Source organism: Engraulis encrasicolus, chromosome 20 (genome assembly GCF_034702125.1).
Source record: "Engraulis encrasicolus isolate BLACKSEA-1 chromosome 20, IST_EnEncr_1.0, whole genome shotgun sequence".
NCBI lineage: Eukaryota > Metazoa > Chordata > Actinopteri > Clupeiformes > Engraulidae > Engraulis > Engraulis encrasicolus.
This window is the reverse complement of record NC_085876.1, coordinates 1,830,499-1,847,224: the sequence shown is the minus strand read 5'-3', so window position 1 is coordinate 1,847,224 and position 16,726 is coordinate 1,830,499. Positions and strand designations below refer to the sequence as shown.

The 16,726-nt window shown below is 42.5% G+C and overlaps 1 pseudogene; it reads left to right on the top strand.

Moving 5' to 3' along the window:
• The first annotated feature begins 13,935 nt into the window (after window positions 1–13,935).
• LOC134436770 (piggyBac transposable element-derived protein 4-like) lies at window positions 13,936–16,418 on the top strand (annotated as a pseudogene).
• The last annotated feature ends 308 nt before the right edge of the window (window positions 16,419–16,726 follow it).

Sequence of the window (16,726 nt, the reverse complement as noted above, 5' to 3'; positions counted from 1 at the left end):
ACTATGGTTCATGGTTTGACTATGGTTTAAATATAAAATTAACCATAATTTTACTCTGAAAACTAACCATGGTTTTACAACTGTTTAGAATTATTAATTAAATTACACTTACCTGCCGCTTTTTTATCCAACACACATATTGGTGACAGTCCTTGGAGCAATGTGTGGTTAGGTGCCTTGCTCAAGGGTACTTCAGTCATGGATGGAGGTGTAGGGAGAAGTACGGGTGGGAATCAAACCTGGTTAAACCATAGTCACAAACCATGCTGAAAAAACCCCACGAAAACCATGAATAACCATGATCCATGGTTAGTCAGGACCCACGGTTTTCATGGTTAGCCCAAAAAACATGGATAAGCCACAATAATTTGGTTGGTTCAGAGTACTTAGAGTAACCATGTCATACCATGGTAAAACCATGATCACTACAGTAAAACCATGGTCGATTTTCACAAGGGAATAAGGCAATATAGGGGAGGTAGCAGAGAAGACACTGTCTAAAGGAGAAACAGAGGGACTGACCTTAAGTTGAAGCTGTGACGGTATACAAGGGTAACTTCAGCCAATTTAAACATGCAGTTGTAATGCTCACACTGCCATGGAATTGTCAGTACCTGATATTTTTTTTCTTTTTCTTCAGCCTTTTTTGAGATCCTGGTCATTGTAATGGGGGCAGGTGTTTGTTTACATTTCAAAAAAACATCTTGATTTATTCCCAAAGACATCCAAAAGGTTATACAACATCAGCAGACAACTAGCAAACCTTTTGGGAAAATATTTGGAGTAAGCCTATGTTAAGATTTTTTAAAATGTAAGCAAAAGCTGCCCCCATTAGAATAGCTCACATCTCGCCAAGGGCTGAGCCAAAAATTGCAGCATCACAGGGTACTGACAAGTCAAGGGTAGCGTGACCAATACAACAGCATATTGAAATTGGCAGGATTGCTCCTTTAAGAGTTGATAACGCCTTTCAGTTAGGCTAAGTAGAACTACACAGTCCTGTCTTCTTATTTAGCCAGGATTGTCCCATTGAGACTAGAGTCTCTTCTGCCAGGGAGTCCTGGTCAAAATGGCAGCATACATATAGTTACAGAAACAGACAAACACATAGACAAAAAGGAAAATAAATGTACAAAAAACACATTAAGAAGAATACATAAAACGTATTTTGAGATCAAAAGTAGCCTATGTGCTGCATAGTCAGAAACAATGGCACTCCTCTGTGTATACTGTATTAATTTCCCTCCTAAAAGTCTCTAATGAGGGCAGAAAGTTCATACATAATATCTCCTGTAACTCATTCCATAGGTATGGGGCATAAAAAGAAAAGCCTGTTTTCCCTAATTCAGTGCGAGGAGTACAAGACTGTAGTAGTAACTTGTGTGAGGAATGTGTGTCATAAGATAAAGTACAAAAAGTCAATAGGCCTATATTACAGATATAATAGGGAAGTTTGCCCAACAGTGCCTTTGCAATAAAAAGTAACATAGGCCTATGCAATTTACGCCTTAAATACAAGGATGGTCATTGGACTTTAGAGTACAGATCACAATGGTGGGTTCTTGAGGGGGCACCTGTTACAAATCGCAATGCTGAATGATAAACTGCATCCAGCTTCTTGAGGAGACATAAGAGCGCATGCATATAATAGGCTAGGTCTTGATGTTATGAAATTAGGCTATGATACGGTGGTTTCTAAAGTAATCTTTTTAGGACTATTATTACTGTTGTGCATGTGTGTGTGTGTGTGTGTGTGTGTGTGTGTGTGTGTGTGTGTGTGTGTGTGTGTGTGTGTGTGTGCATTTTCTCATGTGAACCCCAGATAATTGGCGCCCGTACGGCAGCCTCCACAGCAGGTGTGAGAAAGTGGGAATATATATGTGTGTATGTATTACGAAAGCACTTTGAGACAACTTCATTGCTGCTATACTGTGCTATGGTGTATTGTATTGTATGTTGCCAGAACTGGCTCAGGTTGACCGAGGAGAGATTATCATACAAGAGAAAAAACGTCCCTTCAATCGAATGTTCATGTTGCTACAGCAAGCCTCTGTGAAATAGTCATACATATGCACTTTGGCTGTTACAAATAGCTCATATTAGATAAATAAAGAGGTGGTCACTGGCTTCAATGTCTCTCTCAAGGCCTGATTGTCGGTCTTGGCTGAAAATGTCCCTGATATTTCGGCCCAGTTGAGCCTTGGGCTGCGGGAAGATCATTCGATGTAAAGGAGTAGATGCAGATGGATTTCCTGACAAAATAATTGGACACCAGGAGAACACAATATGGAGGGCCACAACATAAACACACACACGTGCATGCGCACACACACACACTCTCTCTCTCTTTCTCCTCTCTCTCATCATGCACACGTGCACGTACACACATGCACACACACACACAGTGGACCAAGAGTTAAGGACATAAAGTTATGCCGATTGGATTGCGAACATGCTGTTGCTCATTACTTATTTATCGAGCGTTCATCAACAGTTCTCTGACTGACATAGTTGCATATTTATTCAGTGTTCATCAATATATCTCTGACTGACACCTTTTTGAACTTCTGCCTGTGAAGATTCTTGTTCACCCAGGTCATGTTTTCCGAAGAGTTTAGCTGTGAGCGAACTGGACTTCTTCTTGGGGCTTGAGAGATGCTGCGTATCTCATGAAAGGAACTTCCTGAGCTTCTGGTTGATGCAAGAGGGAGCAGCCTTTTCTGACGTTGCCTGAAGGTTTCTGGAGCATCGATTATGTGAACGGGTAAACACTGACCACCACATGTGGGTTGCTTTCACACTCTCTGCTATGCATGCAATGTTGTTGTGTGAATTCAACACCTGAAGAGCAAAACAAGTGAACACTCATTTACCACTTAGACATTCTTCTACAGTACATATAGCCTAGATTGCATTTCATTTCACTGCAGATATGAAATGCTCTCCTGATGTGCACTCCTCAGTGCTACAATTGTCCCTTTCATTGTGGTGTTATCCATACCGTAATGTTGCCCTATTCTAAGGTCTGAATGAAATGCAGTGCAGGGACATGGAATTAACAAAATCCGTGAAACTGACACAGAATTTGTGTCCCAAAGATTTGTGTGTATTCCACGGAATTCTGAGAGATAAGGCTGCACAAACACACACACACAAACACACACAGCATTAACACATAGCCACAGTGCATTAATTGAGATTTATCACAAATTAGAATTTCTTGAAGTAATAAAAATGTGAGCCATGCGCACATCCATGTGTTAAACACACACACATGCAAGCACCCCCCCCCACCACCACACACACACATAAGCCTGTCACGATATACGATAAGTCAATAAATCGGACGATAACTTTTTACAAGAACGATCACTTTTCTGGCCCCGATAAGTAACGATAAGTTATTTGCGTGATGTTTTGTTTTCCCTCTCTCCCTTTCTCTACCGTAGCCATAAGACTACTGATGGCGCGTTATAGGCCAACGCAGCGCAATGACGCTTAAATGTTGGTGTAATTTAAGTGCAGTGCAGTTCTGGTTGGAAAAAAGTGCATTGATCTGGCTACTTACGTCTTTGAAATAGAACGCTGGTCTTCCCGCGCGTCGCTTATAAGCCTTGACAAAGAGTCAGCGCTAGAGACTAGGAGCGCAATATTCTTCCAGTCTCAGTCAGCGCATCTGCAACGTTCCTCAGAGAGGGGAATGAACAGCTCCAACACGGATGCAAATGTTCATTTTGAAACATGCGCAGCAACCCAATATCCACGACGAAGACGTGTTTGTGCAAACATGAAATAGTGGTGCCGTCGCGACAAACTTGCTCTGAGGCTGTTATTTTAAACCTCGCCGAGTTTCCACTATTATTTCAATGCACCTCCTACCCCGACGTTCGTTGTCTGTTCTTTTTGTGATTTTCGCTATATTTCTTGTTTATTTAGACCTAACAATATGAGTAGGCAGTCCGCAAGCAAATCATGAAGATAAGATTTGTGGATTTAAATCTGTCACACCAGGACAATGTGAACGGTTGAGCGCGCTACAGGGGAAACAGAGGCATGGCGACTCATAACTCATAAGAATCAATGTATGGGCGTTCATAAAGGACTTTAAAGTGCGCATAATTGCAACTTGTTCCAGTCGAGGGTGAGAGAGAGAGAGAGAGAGAGAGAGAGAGAGCTGGAACTTGTGCATCTGTTCATGCTCTTTTGCTTTTTGCTGATGTTGAAATGCCTTTAACAGGGCTGATTTGGGTTTTGACTGACAATTAGCTAGTAACAACGTGCATTTGTTTGAAATAAGCTGTCTAAGTAATAATTTATGAATTAAAAATACCCCACCAGTAGGTTATTTTACATCACACCATGGATAGGCCTAAGCCATTCAGTGTGCTTGAGAAAGATAAATAACAGAAAATGTTAAAGAAAGACTATATAACTTACCTTAATAATAAATACAAAAAAGCCTATTTAGAGCCTATTTTGCTCCATGGGGATGTATTTAAAAACATATATATATTCCCAGCCGTGATGCTTTAAAAATGTGAAGGGGTGTAGTCACATTTTTATTGCATTTTTACGTCATTATATTGTTTGACACATTTCTTCTTGGAGCAGGCGTCAATCTTAATTATTTAAACCTCTGAGTCTGCTGGCCCAAATGTTACATTCAATGTTTCAAGGATGCCGCACCTTGCATAGCAGTGTTTTTTATTGCACATTATATTGTTTGAAAATAGCGAGAGAGACAATATTATCGATTATCGCAATAATTTCTTGTTATCGTTATCGTGTGGCAAAAATTGTTATCGTGACAGGCCTACACACACACACACACACACACACACACACACACACACACACACACACACACACACACACACACACACACACACACCTTGTAAAACAGCAAATCAATTCAAGAGTTTTTCATAATACTTTTCAACTTTGATTGTGTGTAACTTAAATTACACACAAAAAACTTGTGTGTGTGTACATTTTGACCAGCGTGTATTATTTTTTGTGCTTTGTTTGCTGCAGTTGAAGAAGAAAGGAAAGGGAGTTTTTCAGGCAGTTGGGGAGGAGGTGGAAGAGAGCGACAGAGAGAGAGAGGGAGCTCATAAAGGAGGAGAAGAGAGAATAAAGGAGGGAAAGATCAAAGGGTTGTGCTCTGTGGCCTCTTCAGTCGATGGGGGCAGCACCTGTCTGGGGCGGAGAAGTGAACTCTTTCTCTTCCTTCATCTCTTTCTTTCTGCATCCTTTTCTCTCCACTCTCATCTCTCTCTCTCTGTTTTCTCTCACTATTGCTCTCTGGGTTTTTCTTCAGGTCTTTCGATCTCTGTAGCTGTGATCTCTCTCTCACACTCTTTCTCTCTCGGCTCATTTCCTCTGCTCATTGCCCCTTTGGCCTCCACTCTACAGGAAGGGATATCAGGTCAAGGGCAAGACCAGAAGACTCAGACAACATGTGTGTGTGTGTGTGTGTGTGTGTGTGTGTGCGCGTGCGTGTCTCAGGTGAGATGTGTGGGGGGGTGGGGCGAGATGGGTGAGGTAGGGGCCTCAGAACAGAGGGAGGTCAAACTCATTGAACACATGCTAGAGTAGAGGGAGACTGGAAGGTGGAAGGTTGTGTTTGTGTGTGTGTGCGTGTGAGCTTGCATGTGTGTGTGTGTGTGTGTGTGTGCGTGTGAGCTTGCATGTGTGTGTGTGTGTGTGTGTGTGTGTGTGTGTGAGGTGGCATGGGTTTGAGGTGGAAAATATGAGATGAAAGTGCACAAGAAATGTGGAAGAGGTACAAGAAGAGTTCCGTCAGGTCCATTATAGGGTTGTGCCGATAGACGATGTCATCGTCCATCGGCGATGGACAGCTGGCATCACGATGGACAGCCAACATCGTGATGCCAAGGAATTTGTATTTTGAAGCCGCTGCTATTGCCATCATTACGGTGCTTGGCATTGCAATACTGAAACATTACCGTAAAATCCTTAGTAGCAGCGGACTGCGCAGGTAGCAGGACTGAACGGACTGTCAACACAAGCCTCAAGCAGAGTGAATTTTATAGCTACGAAAAAAACCGCAATGGAATAAAAAAAAAAACTTGTGAACTAAGCCCTACTATTGTTTGCTGCATATGAGTTCAAGTAAGTGTCTGATTGCCTACATTTATTTATGTGACCCAAGTTTCTATAACGGAGAGTCATGAGGCATTGGTTCTCCCTCCGGAGTAGCCTAAAGTGAAAGCAACAAATCGTTCAGCAATTGCGACAGTTTACCATTTCATGTTTAACGGAAATTCGACTCAAAATGTTTAATCTCTCCGCGATGGAGATGTCTTGTGAAGTAGCCACACAAGATTGTAGGCTACACTTCTGATTAGCCCACTGCCAAGAGGGAGCGCAAGCGATTCCATGTCTGCCCGCGTCTCTGTGGCTTCACTGCAATTGTTTCCATTGATGAATTAAAAAGTCTCGCCGTGTGCTTAAGAAACATTCGCGTCGGGTAATTTGCTAACTCGGGCTAAAAGCCATTGCAAAACCTCGAGAAGGCACGCGTGGGTTCTCATCTCTTCCATTTGACAAACGTTCTGGGCTTCCCTGCATGGCTAAAGTTATGTACCGGTATGCAAAAAACGCTGTGACACAGCTGGTCTTGAAATAGAACTACGCCGTTAAATAACACACTCTAGTAGCAGCCTGCAGTAGGCTGCATCACGAAATTTACTGAAAATAAGTTTCCATGCGGTGGAGTTTGGAAGAGCGGGCTTGAAGCAGCTGATGATGACACGAGAGACAAGAAGGGCGAAGGGGAGGGGTCGGTCGGGGAGAGTCGCTCTCACAGACAGCAGAGGAGCGACCATCTCTGTTGCAGACAGTAGCGCAGCTGGAGGAGGTTTAAACTTTTTTTTGTAAGAATTTAAAAACTGTTCATATATTTGACTTAGGCCTACTCTTAAAGCAAATATATTAAAATAATAGCTTAGCGAAAGCCAAAAAAACGAAACATATAATAATAATAATATAATAAAAAAAAATAATAATAATATTACCCCCCCCCACGGCGACGATGTCATCGTCCATCGCATCGTCTCACTGTAAACATCGTCAGCTGCCAATTAGGGGGACATCGCCCAAGCCTAGTTCATTACAGTCAAACAACACAAGAGAAGACATTCTAAACGCTATTTTTTTTTTAATTGAATAGTTGTGAATTATATTTGGTGGTATGGCTCTGTTCTGAGGAGTCCCCTGGATTTTCATGAGCACCATGCAAAGGAGGGATTCAGGGGACAGCAGTAGGAATGCTCACCCAATTTAAGGTTAGGAAAGCAAACAATTCCCCCATGAAAAGAGCAGGCAACCTGAGAAGGAGTAGCCCATGCCATGTCATACACAACAAGGTGGAGCTGTGGAGGTGATGGGTTGCGAAGAAGCGAGCAGCCGAGAGTTGGAAACAAAACAGAGGACTTTTAAAAGGTGCCAAATTTGACACTATGTGGAGCAAGGAAAGTTGATTAGCGGATTTAGGACAATGGTTTTCAAAGTGGGGGCCGCGAAGGGGTGCCAGGGGGTCCGTGGCAGTTTGGAAGAAAAAGTATAGCAACAAATAGTAATAATTTACGAATTAATGTACACCAAAATAAGCAAAAAATAACGTAAAGGGACACTGTGCAGGAAATGGTCAAAAAAGGTACTGCAACTATGCTGCTCATTGAAACTGGGCTGCCTATTGCCAAATTTGACCTTTACGTGAAAGTTTACTAAGTAATAAACAAATATTTTCTAGTATGGTTCAAATACAGTCATTTTTGCAGCTAAAATGGCTATTTTTGGAAATTCAAAATGGCAGACCATGGAGAAAATCCCCCTTTTCATGTATGAAAAGTGCAATTTTTAAAGTCATAATGAATACTTAGAATTTGATGGTGGTGGTAAGTATTCATGAAAAAAATGTAGCATTAGCGAATCAGCAGCAACAACTAAAAATCTCACACTTTAAGAAAAAATATTTGATGACGAGGAATTATTTTGTGGTGCTATTAAATGCGGATTAACAGTTGTTTGCAGGTCAGATTTGTGAATGAGCATGTCTTCAAAAAGCTATTGTTAAGTCCAGTCAGGTATTTCTGTGCTGAAATACTGACATTGGCCCTGACATGGTCCTGCAATACGTGTTTTGTAAACATGATGTTATGAGGAGGGGCAAGACACTGGCAGCCAACCACGTGCACTATTTTTTTTGACCGACAGCGGTTTGCAACAATCAGAGGTTGAGATTTTTGTGCAGTCAGGTTATTAACAAAATTTAGAACCCATGTATATATACTATCAGATAAACATCAGACATGTATGAGCCCAGAGAAAGTTCAGCCATGATACGGCAATAAGCCGCGACAGGCCGTGGGTTGTGCACGATTTATAACGGGTATGGGAAGTGGGGCACGACGCGAAGCGGAGTGCCTTAAACCTCCCCATACCCATTATAAATAGAGCACCACCCACGAGTTCAAGTGGCTTATTGCTTATATAACACTGTTACACTTAATTGTTGACCAAATGTCTTTAAAAACACTTTAATAACAATTCATTTGCCCCGCGTCGTTCAATGGACAAGTTCAGGAAGTGGCTGGTTACCCAGGGCGTGCGTGCTATAAACGCCGCAGGAATGAAACGACTTTACAATCACACTGATACCCCAACCACAGATGGTCACAAAGATGTGCTCTTCTTGCAGACCTCCTACCCCAATTGCAACATATTCTCATTACCAACTTAGATGGGCCGCGTCTTACTTAGACGCACATAAAATATTCAGTTAGAAGGTGTGTGTTTACGCACTATTTAAAACGGCTATCAGCCAATCAGAATTGAGAATGACACCACACAGTGTTAGATACTAAAATTATTATATTTTCATAGTAAAATGAGGAATGTGTTCCATAATGACTATTGATATCTATATATATTTAATACAGGGTTCATACACTTTTTCACCAATTTTTTCCCATGACTTTTCCAAAACCTTTTACTAAATTTCCAGGACCTAAAAAACAATGACCAATCGCTGGCGTGCGGGTGGGGGAATATTATATTATTATCCCCCCATATTATAAACGCCCACTCAACGAGATGCGACAGTGATCCTCATTTTGTGTTGCAACAATCTGACTGATTTGAAACAAAGCCACATTACTTTTCAAACTCTTTTAGCGCTGCTGCTTATATTTCAAAACACTCGCGTCATGCCGACATTGGTAATTGTTTGGCTCGCGGTCATGCACACATAGGCTACTGTACGGATTTCATTAACCTTTCAGCGCATGGGACAAATTCACTCGCAGGTGCACCTTTGCTTCCCAATATCAATATGTCGGGGCTTACCGAAAGCTCTATCTAGTAAATTAGCGCACCAAACAGGTCTTTGGGTTGTATTCCTTTTGGCATTAGCTAAGTTTTTGTGGAACCGCTAACACGCTTATAATTGCTAACCTGTTATTAGCTGAGGAGGTTGGTGTATCTTGCCCTTCAGGTGGCTAACAGGTGGCGCTTCACACATATCGGACACATCAAAATGTTCGTCCTCCTCTTGTTAGCCATTGCTGACAATCTTTAGAAAGCCACGCTTTGTTGAAGTTGCATTTCATGGCAAGCCGCAACATCGTTATTAGAAGTTTAGAACTCAGCTATCACCACGCCACGCATACTACATCTAGCTCGTGCGTAATGAGGAGTACGGTTGCCAGATGTGACTGATTTCCAGCACCACAAATGCATGAAAACCGCGTGCAGCCACTACAACCTGCCTTATTTGAAAAACACTCAATTTGGCAACAAAGGGTTATGAATACGCAAACTGCGCAAGACAACATTTCCACGACAACTCGACATGGCTATTTACATTTTATTACGGAGCGACTTCAAGTTCATAAAGATAATTGATGAAACACTAGATAGATTTCTATGACTTTTCCAAAACTTTTGACCCAAAAAACGTTTTCCATAACTTTTCCAGGCCTGGAAATTTGAAATTTTGAATTCCATAACTTTTCCAGGTTTTTCATGACCGTACGAACCCTGTTAATATAACCATATTTATAAAGGAAAAACAAATATGTTCCCAGTAGGCAGTGAGCTCCTGACCATGCATTTAGATTAACATAGAAGGCTCTTGATCTGTACCCCACTGACTCACATTGAGATGCGTGCATGCGTGCATGTTTCATTACTTCTCATGGAGGGAAGCTGACATTCTTACTTGTACGTATTCAGACAGTTTGCATTGAGAGATCTTGACAGGGTGCTAAGTGAATCTATCTCTCTCACAGAGAGAGAGAGAGAGAGAGAGAGAGAGAGAGAGAGAGAGAGAGAGAGAGAGAGAGAGAGAGAGAGAGAGAGAGAGAGAGAGAGAGAGAGAGAGAGAGAGAGAGAGAGAGAGATAGAGATACCACTTCTAGGCCTGATGGAGAGGTTCTGTAAACACTGAAGACGTTTCTGGATAATGTAATGAGGCCAAACACATGTCGGAAAATGAGAGGATTTATCTGGCACATTGACCTTGTGTGTGTGTGTGTGTGTGTGTGTGTGTGTGTGTGTGTGTGTGAGTGAAGATGATCCTGCTGGGCTAGCTGCTTACACTTCTGTGGATACGCTTTCTCATCATCTCCTTTTTTCTGTTTTAACTGAGATAGAATTATTTCATTTTTATGTTTAATGTGTGCATGTTTTCATGTTATGCTTTCAGAAACAGAATGTGTGCATTGGCAATACATGTAAGTTAAAAAGACTAAGACTCAAGAGTGCCATGAGAGGCTATAAGAGAATTGCTGCTTGCGCTTGAAGTTGTATTTTCACATGTGCAAAAATGCTGGAACTTTGATTAAGAGCAGGGGTCAGGAACCTTTTTGGTTGAGAGAGCCATGAATGCCAATTTCTGAAAAGGAAAATTTCACGAGAGCCATACCATTTTAAAAACACTGAATACAATTAAAAGCATGTATTTCAATGAAGCCCAACAATCTTAGAGTGTACTGTCAAGTTATTAATTGAATTGATAACATGTAGGTAGAGGGTTGCCAACTGTCAACATCATTATGGTGAGGGTCTGGGAGTCCTCCCCCCGAAAATGTTGTATTTCTAAGATGTAATTTCCTTCATTTTAAAACATTTTAACGTCCCATGTTCCGTTTCAACTAAATATGGAACCTGTACTTTTATTTATAAATATAGGACCATTCCGTATTTCAAGGGATGGTTGGCAACCCCAGATAAATAAGAGCCATATACAGTTCCCAAAAGAGCCACATGTGGCTCTAGAGCCATAGGTTCCTGACCCCTGATTTAGAGCGATAAACTGAGTTCCATTTTTCAGCTACATTTAGGTGGTGTGTGTGTGTGTGTGTATGTGTGCGTGCCTGCCTGTGCGCACATTGAATGTTTGTGAGCGTTTGAGCAAGCTGCAGGTCAAAAGGCGTGATATCTACATGTATCTTTGTGTGCATGTGAGTGTGTGTGTGTGTGTTTGATTGACACTGAGCCTCTTATATGCTGCTAATAGGAAGCATCTGCTTCTGTGGTGTTGACGCTGAGCTGGTATAAGCCTGCGCCTTAGGCTCTGTGTGTGTGTGTGTGCGCGCGCGTGCGAGTGTGCATGCGTGCGTATGTGTAAGTGTGTGTGTTAAGACCTTCTGAGTGTGTGTGTGTGTGTGAGCACACCTTGAGGCACTGTGTGTGTGTGTGTGTGTGTGTGTGTGTGTGTGTGTGTGTGTGTGTGTGTGTGTCTGTGTGTGAAGTAGGCCTATTCATTATTTTTTATCAATATCTCCTCTTGGATTTGTTGTGCAGTATCAAAAGTGTCTCACACAGACACAGACACAGATTACATGTTTCATTTGAAGAGGTCATTGATACTGATTGTATAGTCAACTCGACTGTGTGTGTTTGTGTATTGCTATACCATTTGCCCACTATGAGTGTACTTTCCTGTCCTTTTATAGCCTCTTTTCGTTGTGTCTCTGTTGCGACTATGTTACTTTTATTTCTCTGAGGCACATATTCAGAGCCACTTATGGAACAGCCTAGCCTTCTGTGTGTGTGTGCCTGTGCGTATGAATGTGTGTCTGTGTCTCTCTATGTGTGTGTGTGCGTGCATTTGTGTTTGTCAGTGAGTGCATGCGTGTGTCTGTGCATGTGTGTATGCATATGTGAATGTGTGTGCCATTGCCCACCTCTTTAATTGTGAACCATAGTCTCCTGGGCTGAGTAAGAAGTCAATCATCCAATTTTCCTTACTTCATGTTCTTCCCTCTTAAAATAATGCTCTTCTCTCATCTTTGCATTTTTTTCTTTTCTATATTTATCTGTCTATTCACACCATCTCCCCTTCATCTGTTTCTTCTTTATTCTGCCATTTTACTCTTCTCTGACTCACAGGGGGAAAAAAAAATCTGTAGTGTGGTGTAATGACAACCAGAATTACCCACCCGTGTGTGTGTGTGTGTGTGTGTGTGTGTGTGTGTGTGTCAGAAATGCCCTTCCATTAGTGGCCTACCGGCAATGCTACGGCTAAAAACATCACGTTCATTCGCAAGCTCCGGTGAGCTTCACTGAGTTTATTTTTTTATTTTTAAAAGATATTTTTATGGGCTTTTTGCCTTTATTGCTGATAGGATAGTGGAGAGTGACAGGAAGTGAATGTGGAGAGAGAGAGATGGGGTAGGGCTGGGAAATGACCCCGTCCGGACTCGAACCGGGGTCCCCATGGGCCACAGCCACAGCGCCCCCTTCACTGAGTTTATGCATGGTACATCTAGGCATCATCGTTTTCTCATCCGAATCATAGATTTGAGATATGCTTGTGTGTAGAATACAATACAATGCTTGTGTGTACAGTATACAATATCACATCCACGAAGTGGCCAGAAGCTACATAGTAAAATGACATCCTTTCTCTGCCAGCCATTACAAGCACAATGAAGCAAACGAAACGGGTCGTTTGTGATTTATTCCGCGTTCAGTCAAACCGTACAGCCAGCGAGGGCTAGTGACATAAAAATCAAGGTTGCGGTGATATACTAGACCTTAATGTTTTGAAAACATCTAATTTACGGGAGCTCCCGTAGTCTCAGTAAGCCCAGCACTCTGAGTTAGTAAACAACAAGGATGTACAAGACTTACGCAGGCAATTGTATCTTCTTCTACGAAGTGTTTGCGCAATAGCTTTGCATCCATCACATCCACAGTTTTTAGATAATGATACCGGCACGTCGTAAGCAACACGAATGCACAAACATTGCGCAGGCAACTGTATCTTTTGCTATGATTTCTCTGCGCAATAGCATGACATCCACAGTTTTTTTATACAACTTTACCGGCATCTCAAAGATTCCATTCATTCATTCAGAAAAATAAATGAAAACGAGTAAAAGCGAGGACAACAATCTTATAGAAGAAGAAGAAGGAAGCTAGGAAACATGACAACAAGAATGAAAAGTCGTCAACTCACAGATGAAGAAATCAGGGCCATCTTCACAATCGACTCTACCGAGATTGATGAGGTACCTGCGGGAACTCCAGAGGAACACTCGTCCGACGACGAGCTGCCTGAAAATCTGACAGCTCTGGAGGACGAGGCCCTGGAGCCGTCTAGTGAGGGCTTCGACTGGAGACAAGGAGACTTCAGACCAGACCCAAACTTGACCTTCAGGTCTGCGTCGGAGATTAGGAAGCAGCCTGACACCACAACAGCAGCCCTAGCCTTTTGCCCACCTTCTACATCACAAGACTGGAGCCTGTGGTACCGTCAGGTCCAATTGGATGGGAATGCCAAAATTCAGGGCCAAAATGACAAAAGGTAAGGTGGATCACTTCAACACAGGAATGATGCTGGCCACAAAGTGGCATGATAAGCGGGATGTTTATGTGCTGTCCACTGTACATTCCGGAACCATGGTGCCAACAGGAAAAGTGGACTATGCCACGGGGGAGAGGGTTACAAAGCCCCCCTGTGTGCTTGAATACAAAAAAAAATGGGGTCTGTGGACAATTTGGATAAACGGAACACATCTGTTGATTGCTCCAGAAAGACTTTCAAGTGGTACAAGAAGCTGTTTTTCTACATCCTGGATGTGGCTGTATTCAACAGCTATGTCCTCCACCGCCAAATTACAAAGCAGGACATAACATACCCACATTTCAGAGAGAATTTGGCGCATCGGTTGCTGGAGGATTTCCAAATGAGCCGGCGAGCTTCATCGGGTGGGCGTCCGACACCTGACAATAATCTCCGCCTCTCAGCTTGCCACTTCCATTCCCTTGTAACCCAGATGCCAGGGCAGGGGAGTCGCACAAGGCGTCGTAACAGGGTGTGCCAGACGACAACACGGCGTCCACAGGCCCGGAAGGTCACCAAGTATACGTGTGTCGCAGTGACGTGCGGTCAAGTTTATGGCTGGTGAGGCACTGACTTTTACAATATCAGATTTTCAAATATACAGCTACAGTATTAGTAAATATTTGCCATATAGGCCTACCTATAAGTTTCATATGTCATAGCTTTCTTAACATAAGTAAGGCCTACATATTAAAACGTACAGAAAATGCTATTAGATCTCTCTCTCACACTCACACACAGGATTCAAACAGTGGTCTCACATAAACCACACAGCACCAAGGTGGACAAACTTGAGCATCACGGCGGATGCTCAATGAAACACACACACACACAGGATTCAAAACACTACCACAGCACCACGGCGAACAAACCGGGACAGAATCACGGCGGATTCTCTCTCTTCCCACGGGTCTCACAAACACAGGCCTCACATACATAGGAAACACTGGTCTTACCTTAACTCGTACATCAGGTCCATGCGCCGCTCTTTCTGGATGAAAACATCCGTGACTGTCGAAGCCTGTCCTTCTCAATGCCAACGCCTGTTGCAACATGCAGAATGGCGGAGATCTCATTCATCAGCTCGACATAATTCCCACGATTCGAAGAGTGTGTACTCTCATCACCACCGCGAAACGCCAACCTTTCCTGAAGCAGGTTGCCTGAATGAGACGTTCTCACGGTTCTCCTTCACTTTGGCGTTGTGCATGCTAACGTTACTTTAGCCGGTGCTGTTCATCCAAAGCCACAAGACGCCCCAAACGTCTTCAAAGCAATTTGGCATTGAATATGAGTAGCCGAGGATTTGTGTTTCGTGAGGCTCCTTGGTAAATTTTTAAGTCACAAAATCCCATGCTAATGGTCTTCCACACATTCTCGCCGGTTGCAAACAAGAGACACGGATAACAAAAAAATATTTTCTGTTGTACCACTCACTTTGAAATGATCGGGTCGTTCTAATCTTCTGACTGCAGCAGCAAACCCTTCAGCTCTGCCGGTCCTCCATTCTTTATCACATCTTTTTTTCCCCTTTGAGAATGCTCTTAGGGATTCATTAAGGGCTGGTTGGGTATAGAAAGGGTTTCATTCGATACCGGTGCCAAATCGATACTTTTAAAACGGTGCCGGTGCCTAAACGGTACTTTTTTCGGTACTTTTAAAAAATGAATAATAATAATGATAATAAAATTAATTTTAAAATCAGCACATATTTTCTAATGAAACAAAGACTTTATGTAGCCTATGTAATAGCCAACAGTAGCCTACAGTACAGTCCATCTTTCAAATAGGAAATTTCAGAGTAGAAAAGTTGGTAATATAACTTCAGTAGGCCTATTATTTTTTACTATTTCAGCATACAATTATTAAACTGTTTTAAAAAAATGTAGGCCTAACTGAATTATTACAAAGTCAAATTGGTCTCTACTCTAGGCCTACATACAGCAGCCTATATAAGAAGCAAAACAACTTGTCACTGGAAATGAACAACAGGCAGACAGCTTCAAAACAGCGTGTGTGCAAGAAGAGCCCCTCCTCCTCTCTGTCCGACCCACAGACCTGCACAGACCTAAACGCATCTCCCCCTCATCTGCAGGCATTAAGCCAATTGCAGGTGTTTCATGGATTTAAAACTAATCGATTGGGTGTTGATAGCAATTAAAACTTTAAAAACAACACCGCTGATATGAACAACGTTAGCGCTGACGGTGTCGTGTGTGTTCAGAGTCACAACTAAACTAGAACAGCGTGCGTAGTAACAAGTTAATAATGACGAGCGTCAGGTTCATGCCATGAGGCTCGGCGAAATCGCACCACGTTGAGGCAGATATGAAAAGTGAGTGAATATAAAGGTGGGGTGTGCCGACGTTAAAAGCAAGTAAAGATGCATTTTATGCCGCTGAATTTTCAACTTTGCCCAGAGCCAGAGCTACCATGTGCAGTGGCAGGGGATGAACCTGTTGGCTTCCTCACAACAAGTTTTTCATACTACTCAGCATATTCTGTTTAATGCGCTACCATGTGCAGTGGCAGGGGATGAACCTGTTGGCTTCCTCACAACAAGTTTTTCATACTACTCAGCATATTCTGTTTAATGTAACATTCTTAGATGTTTGTTAAGGTTTGTGGTGTTGAACTGTCGAGGGATACTTCCATTAGCATCACTAATACTAGCAGTGCTGCTGGCGTTTACAGAGCACCAAAATATCAGCACTGACGGAAATTAACTGCTTTCTTCTGCTCCTCCTGCGAGTGACTGAAAACGGTGCCGCTGTTAACAGTGGGCGTAGCCTAATTATGCCGCGGCTGCATATTTTGAGGCACCGAAAATCACGTTGTATTTCGATC